Raw genomic sequence first — 7658 nt, 5'->3', positions numbered from 1 at the left:
AAACCCATGATCTTGGTGTTGCTAGCTCCATGCTCTACCATTTGAGCTACAGGAATACAAACAGCCAATTAAACCAAAATAAAATGTAATGCAGTTATAAAATAACAGGTTATATGTGGCGCTGTGGTGGTACCCAAGAAAAAGAAACGGTTGTAAAACACTTAAGCAGATGATTATTCATTGATTCAAAACAGTATCTTATAGGCACAGCACTTCAAATGTTTGCAGTTCAAAAAAATATCTACAGTATACTAAAAATAATGTCAAATACATTTCAGTGAATGTGAATGCCAATTACTGTGACAGGCAGGATGCTATTTTTTCTTAAATTGATGTTTTGTCAGATGTTATTATATTTGCATTACCAAAATATGATCTTAACTTTGTTACTATTTCATGTACATAAGTAGAATTTTACTGGCGACAGTTCTGTTTTTGTAAAAATCGAGGGGGGGGGGGGGGGGGGGGGGCTATCATTAGCTAAAGTTGATTTTATAATGAAGTAAAATCAAATATAACCTCTGTTATGTTCACCAATTTCCCTAGTGATTGCCAGTTAATGTGGTGTAGCCATAACTGCCCGACTCAGTGTGGTGAGAGCTGCCATTGATCTTGACCACTGGAGACAGTGTTCATAAACACACCCCAGCAGTCTCTCAGAGTTCGAACCTGTGACAACATAAATACACATTTGAAGTCATTTTAAAATTTGGGGCTCCTACCAAAATAGCGAGGGCAGTTCTAAATCACAGGACGGAGCATAAACATTTTAGAGACTGACCCCTGACCCTTCAGTGTTGGTGTAATGCCTGGTGTGGGTGGGGGCCATTTCTGTCTCCACAGGCAGGATCATAGTTCCCAGACCAGCATCTCTGCAACATGAGATCCCTTGATAAAGACTCTTACCTGACTTTACGGCACAGTAAAACTACACTCTTGTTGTTCTGTCATTTTACAGCACCATAATTACTTTTGAACAACACATGGTTTTCATTTGGTGCTCCAATGACGATGACAGCAGAACGACAGAGACTAGCCTTTACCACCAGGGATCGGTATATATATATATATATATATATATATATATATATATATATATATATATATATATATATATAAGTGACCCTACAAGTTTAGGTGAAAATATTAGTGCATTCAAATGTTTGGTAAAGTTTGAGAATGACATTTATGCTATGTGTAGTATCTTGTTTTAAAATAAAGAAAATAACCATGCTGCAAGACAATATGCACAATAACTTTAATAATTTCATACTTATCGTTTTTAAAATGCGTAGATCTGTGTGATGATGACTTCTGTATTTGACCTCTATTGTTCTTGAATTAAGCAAACAGAATAATACGATATGATACTACTTTATTTATCCCCGGAGGGAAATTGAGGTGTTACAGCAGCAGAGACATAGATACCACAAAACAGAACAATATCAATACAGTAAATGCAACATAATACAATAATATATATATATATATATATATATATATATATATATATATATATATATATATACACACATACAGAGTTCATTTCTGTAAAAAATCACAGTGCTTGTAAATCACATCATATACAAACACACACGCCCCCCCACACACAATGTCATTTCATATACTGTATATCCAACAACCTTGCTGCTCATAATAGTGCTAATCAATGCATACAACCCAATATATTAAAAAGGTAATAATAATAATAATAATAATAATAATGTAACAATAATAATAATAATAAATAAAATAAATTTCTATTTCTTTTTTTTTCTTCTCCATAATGGGGTAAATAATGGATAATATAATGGATAATGTGTATTTCCCCAGCATTCTGCAATTTATTCAAGAGGAGAGAGAGAGAGAGCGAGAGAGAGAGAGAGAGAGAGAGAGAGAGATAGAGAGAGAGAGAGAGGGTGTGTGTGTTCATATAATGTAATTATTGTTTTGCATTACAGTAATGAGAATGGGGTGGAGTCCTTAATTGTCATGAAAATAATAACACAATGCAAAAAACATGCTTAATTTTTATTACACTAAATATAGTTATTTCTTTATAGTTTATGTCTTCTTTCTACCCAATTTACTGTATTTGTGAGAACCTTTTTTTTTTTGCCCTCATAAAAATAATGTTATGTAATAACGAACATCACACATGTAATAATACTACAATGTCACAGCCACAATAAAAGTGATCATCAAGCTCTTTACTTGCCATCCAATAGAGAATATGCTTGCGTTATTTGACGATCCACTTCCTATTTCAGCTCCTGACAAGGAACACATAAGTTACCAGACTATCTGAACATGTTTACAAAGGTTCTTATGAAGCTGCATCTAGTCAACTAGTGTAAATATCTACCCAAAACAGTCCAGTTCACCAGAGCAGATTCAGCTATCTCCACTATGGTCTGGCTACAAGCCCCAGAAAGACACTTTGTAAACAATTCCCTCAAGTCCTCTACACAATCAAATGCTTCGAACTATTCGAGCAATGCTTTCTTAATGGTTTCATACAACAGACAACTATGCCTAAACAGTGTGTTTAGAAACAGCTGTCCTCAAACAGAGTTGGGCCAAAAATCCAGGCTGGCAGATGTCCTGTTGCTGCAAATTCACAATAAAGCAATGCAACAGAATAAACCTGGCCGTGTTTAAATGCAAGCGAGACTTTGTTTCCTGCGGGGCGTGTGCTATACACATGAGTGGGAGTGAATAAAGGAGCAGTAGGGCAGATTCATTAACAGCACTCCATTAAGGTTTTTGAGCTTTAAGGACCGAGGTCCCAAAGAGAGGCGATGGGCACTTTTCGATGCTCTTGACTAAAACTTTACTGTTTCTATTTGGGCTCTTCAAAGGCCATTTTAGGGAAAGCTGGACTCGGACTCCACGACTTCAGATTAGGTGGAGTGATAGGATTAGTCCTTAATGACTCTGACTTTGAAGACAAAGAGAGCCTCAGCAAAGAGGCTTAGATATGGAAGAATTAACAGCACCCCACCAGCGCCCTCCCTCTCACTCACTCTCTCTCATCTTTTCTCTTCTCCTGGATTCTGTTTGCTCTGCAGTGCAGGTAGAGGTCACAGAGGGCACAGGATGACGGCACAAAGCAGTGGTCTGTTTCAAAGCAGCTGTGAGCGTGTCCACTAAATACTACACACTAAAGCTCCAGAAGCATTTACAGATGGGCCTGCACCAATAAATGCAAGCTGCCGAACTTCATAGGACGTCTAAAATGTTGCACTGAAGCGTATGCTATCCTTTATATACAATGACTACAACAAGTATTTGGACACTTAAGCAACACGTAGCAACAAGTATATGTAGCTTTATTAGATAAAATATCAAACCAAGTGGCATTTTATTTATTTTAAGCAAAGAATTCCACATAAAGGTGTTTGTTAAGTTTTGAATGATGAAACACTTGATGATATTAAGACACTTTCTAGTTGTCAAATGTTAGTGGAACATATCTATAGGTAATGTGGTTACTCTGCTAGGACACCTGTGTGAACTTGAAAGAAACTGACTTCATAAATCCAGTAAAAATCACCTTGACACCAGTTGATTAAAAGTAATTGCAAAGATTTCTCCAAAAAGTAAAGTTAGTTTTGCAGAAGCCACTTGGTTGGATATTTCAATTCAAATGAAACAAAATTTATAGTGTGGCCAAATACTTTTTGGGGTCACTGTAAATTCACAAATGTAAATAAAGTTTACAGTTGATTTTAATTGTCCAGAAATTATCTCATTAGTGAGAATGATGTAATGAAAATACACAGTGTCGGGAACAGGTACACAACTACAACATTTTTAGTGAAACAAAAAATAAATAAAAAAAATTCAACCCATATTTGAACTTCTCCCCTTGCTGATACATCATGGCAGTATACGTCTTTCACAAAAAAAAAAAAAAAAAAAAAAAAAAAGTATTTTGAAAAGGCAACAAAATAGTGTTGCAGTAGAGGGAAATGGCTTAATAGACACCAGTTGTTTTTTTTGTTTTTCATTATAGTATCCAAATATTTGATACGTCAAATGACATACATGTATTTTTATTTACTGTTGGGCCTTTGCTAAAACATACATTATTTAAAAAAGGTAAATAATGATTTATTTTGTTTTTAGTACAATAAGTGGTACTAGTATTGAATCTGGCGTGTTGCAGTAATGATAAATTAACCACACAATTAAAAAAGAATTCTAAAATAATATTGAAATCCTTTGTATTATTTATGTGCAAGATAAAGCACATGTATATCAGTGTGTTATGTTTAAGTTTCAGAATAGAATTTCATAATACTTTTGATATAGAAATCTTCACTGCCACAGTTCAGACTTAGTTTCATGAGAATTAACCTCTTTCATGTTCTATTCAATCATGCTTTCATCTACCAATAAGCATGTAAACAATACATACATACATATATACATAATAATAATAATAAAAACCTTATATTCTTAATGAGTAACTTTAATATTTAATTATATATATATATATATATATATATATATATATATATATATATATATATATATATATATATATATATATAAGCATCCTTAAAACAAGATACATTTACTTGAGAACAAAAATTGCATAAGGTTTGTTTTCATAATATATATATATATATATTCTTGATTAAATATTCTTACGTTTTGTCTTGTTGCATGGCTTTACTTAAAGAATAAGGTATCATGAACTATCAATAAACAATATATTTTATACAGCATTAATGTCTGTAAATGTCTGTAAATAAAAATGCAATATCCCATTGTTAGTTCATGTTAGTTCATAGTGCATTAACTAATATTAACATATACATAAAAAATTAAATGTGTTAGTATATGTTGAAATTAACATTAATCAAGATTAATAAATGCTGTAAAAGTATTGTTCACTGTTTGTTCTTGTTAACGAACACTTTACCTTATTGTAAAGTGTTACGATTTTTTTTTCACCCACTTAATATATTATCAATATTATCTTATTGATATCAAATTAACTTTTTTTGTTTGGATATTTTACTAGAAACTAATACTTATCATTAACAATATGATTTCTGAAGTGTGTAGTACTCTCCGCACCATTAAACACATTTTGTCATGTTTAAATCTATTCTGCAGAGTTCCCTCAAAAATCAATGCAGAAAATGTGAAAAAAGTCCTTATGCCAGTGTACCTCATCATTTATCACTTTATTTAATTTCATCTGACTATGGCCAAGATTAGTTATTGATTACTGAGCTTTTAAATTATTCTAAATAAAAAGCCAAATTGCACAGTCATTATGGATCCACTATTGACAAGGCTCAGTATTTCATTCCATTTTACTGGCCATGAAGCCATCATGTTGAACTGCTCAAATAATAAGATGGAGGACTGTTATACTGTATGACTTCTGCATACTCTCATTGACCTTTCCGTTCATGGGAGTAAATAATAAACACTGCAAATATCCCCTGCTTTTGTGTTGGCTGTACTGGTGACCAGTGTTGGGGGAGCTCCTTTCAAACTGTATCTTCCCAAGCTACAAGCTTATCATTACTTAAAGTAGTTAAACTACAAGCTACTCTTTTGAAAAAGCAGCTAGCTAAACTTAAAGCTACTAACAAAAAGTAGCTAACTATATTGAAGTTATTTCAGGAAGAATTGTTTTTATTTTTTTCATTTTTTAATGTATATTTATTATACGGATCTCTGGAATACTCAATTCTGATTGGTCAGTGGCGCCATACAGCGGTCAGATATTGCTCTGTAACAACCGCACATCCGGGGATTTAGACATATCAGACCACTCATCCGAAGATTTAGACGTATCAGACCACTCATCTGGGTTCTGCAAGCCGTTTCTCCTGCTTCTCGGATCACTTTGATCTCTACAAGTAAGCTAATAAAATAATTTAAACTCAAATCAATGTTTCATGTGCATTTGTTTATTAATTTGGAAAGTAGTCTTGTGTAGGCTGAGTAATGAGGAGTCAGACAGTCATTTTTACAAAGTAAACACCAACAGAACTCTGACTCAAACCGGAGCCTGATTCCAGCTGTTCAGTGATTAACTTCTTCATATAATAACATAATTTCAGCTCAAATCAATGTTTCATGTCCATTTATTTATTATTTGGCAAGCAGTCTTGTAATAGGCTGATTATTGAGGGATCAGATGGGCATTTTCACAAAATAAACATCAACAGAACTCTGAAGCAAACCGGAAGTTGATTCCAGCTGTTCAGTGATTTCTTTCTTTCTTTCTTTCTTTCTTTCTTTCTTTCTTTCTTTCTTTCTTTTCTTTTCTTTATTTGGAATAATGTACATATTTTGCTCTTATGGAAAGAAATTGGTACTTTTATTCACCAAAGTGGCATTCATTAATAACGTGAAAAATTACTATTAAAATTCGAAATAAAATTTCAAAACAAAAATCCTCTGTGTGCAGCAATGACAGTTTTGCAGATCCATGGCATTCTAGCTGTCAGTTTGTCCAGATACTCAGGTGACATTTCACCCCACACTTCCTGTAGCACTTGCCATAGATGTGGCTGTCTTGTCAGGCACTTTTCATGCACCTTACAGTCTAGCTGATCCCACAAAAGCTCAATGGGGTTAAGATCCATAACACTCTTTTCCAATTAGCTGTTGTCCAATGTCTGTGTTTCTTTGCCCACTCTAACCTTTTCTTTTTGTTTTTCTGTTTCAAAAGTGGCTTTTTCTTTGCAATTCTTCCCATAAGGCCTGCACCCCTGAGCCTTCTCTTTACTGTTGTACATGAAACTGGTGTTGAGCAGGTAGAATTCAATGAAGCTGTCAGCTGAGGACATGTGAGGCGTCTATTTCTCAAACTAGAGACTCTGATGTACTTATCCTCTTGTTTAGTTGTACATCTGGCCTTCCACATTTCTTTCTGTCCTTGTTAGAGCCAGTTGTCCTTTGTCTTTGAAGACTGTAGTGTACACCTTTGTATGAAATCTTCAGTTTTTTGGCAGTTTCAAGCATTGTATAGCCTTCATTCGTCAAAACAATGATTGACTGACAAGGTTCTAGAGAAAGCTGGTTCTTTTTTTTTTTTTCGACCTAATATTGACCTTAAGACATGCCAGTCTATTGCATAATGTGGCAACTCAAAAACAAACACAAAGACAATGCTTTCAACTATGTTTGATATAATGGCAAGTGATTTTCTAGTACCAAATTAGCAATTTAGCATGATTACTCAAGAATAAGGTGTTGGAGTGATGGCTGATGGAAATGGGACCTGTCTAGATTTGATCAAAAATGACTTTTTCAAATAGTGATGGTGCTGTTTTTTACATCAGTAATGTCCTGACTATGCTTTGTGATCAGTTGAATGCCACTTTTGAATTAAAGTACCAATTTCCTTCCGAAACAGCAAAATCTGTACAATATTCAAACTTTTGGCCGCCAGTGTACATATGTATAAACAAGAAAACACCCTTATATAACTGAATTGCATTGTAGTGAATAAAAGCAGCAATTAACTATACATTTTCCCCAGCACTGTTGGTGACATCAACATTATCATGAAACTTTATGACGTACTTGCTTTTTATTTTTAAAGACAACTGATCCTACAATATTTTCCCTTGGGTTTTTTGCAAAAATCATGACAATTCCAAACCAGACACTACATAGAA

The sequence above is a fragment of the Myxocyprinus asiaticus genome, chromosome 23 (genome assembly GCF_019703515.2).
Source record: "Myxocyprinus asiaticus isolate MX2 ecotype Aquarium Trade chromosome 23, UBuf_Myxa_2, whole genome shotgun sequence".
Taxonomy (NCBI): Eukaryota; Metazoa; Chordata; class Actinopteri; order Cypriniformes; family Catostomidae; genus Myxocyprinus; species Myxocyprinus asiaticus.
Note: the sequence above shows the minus strand (reverse complement) of the source record.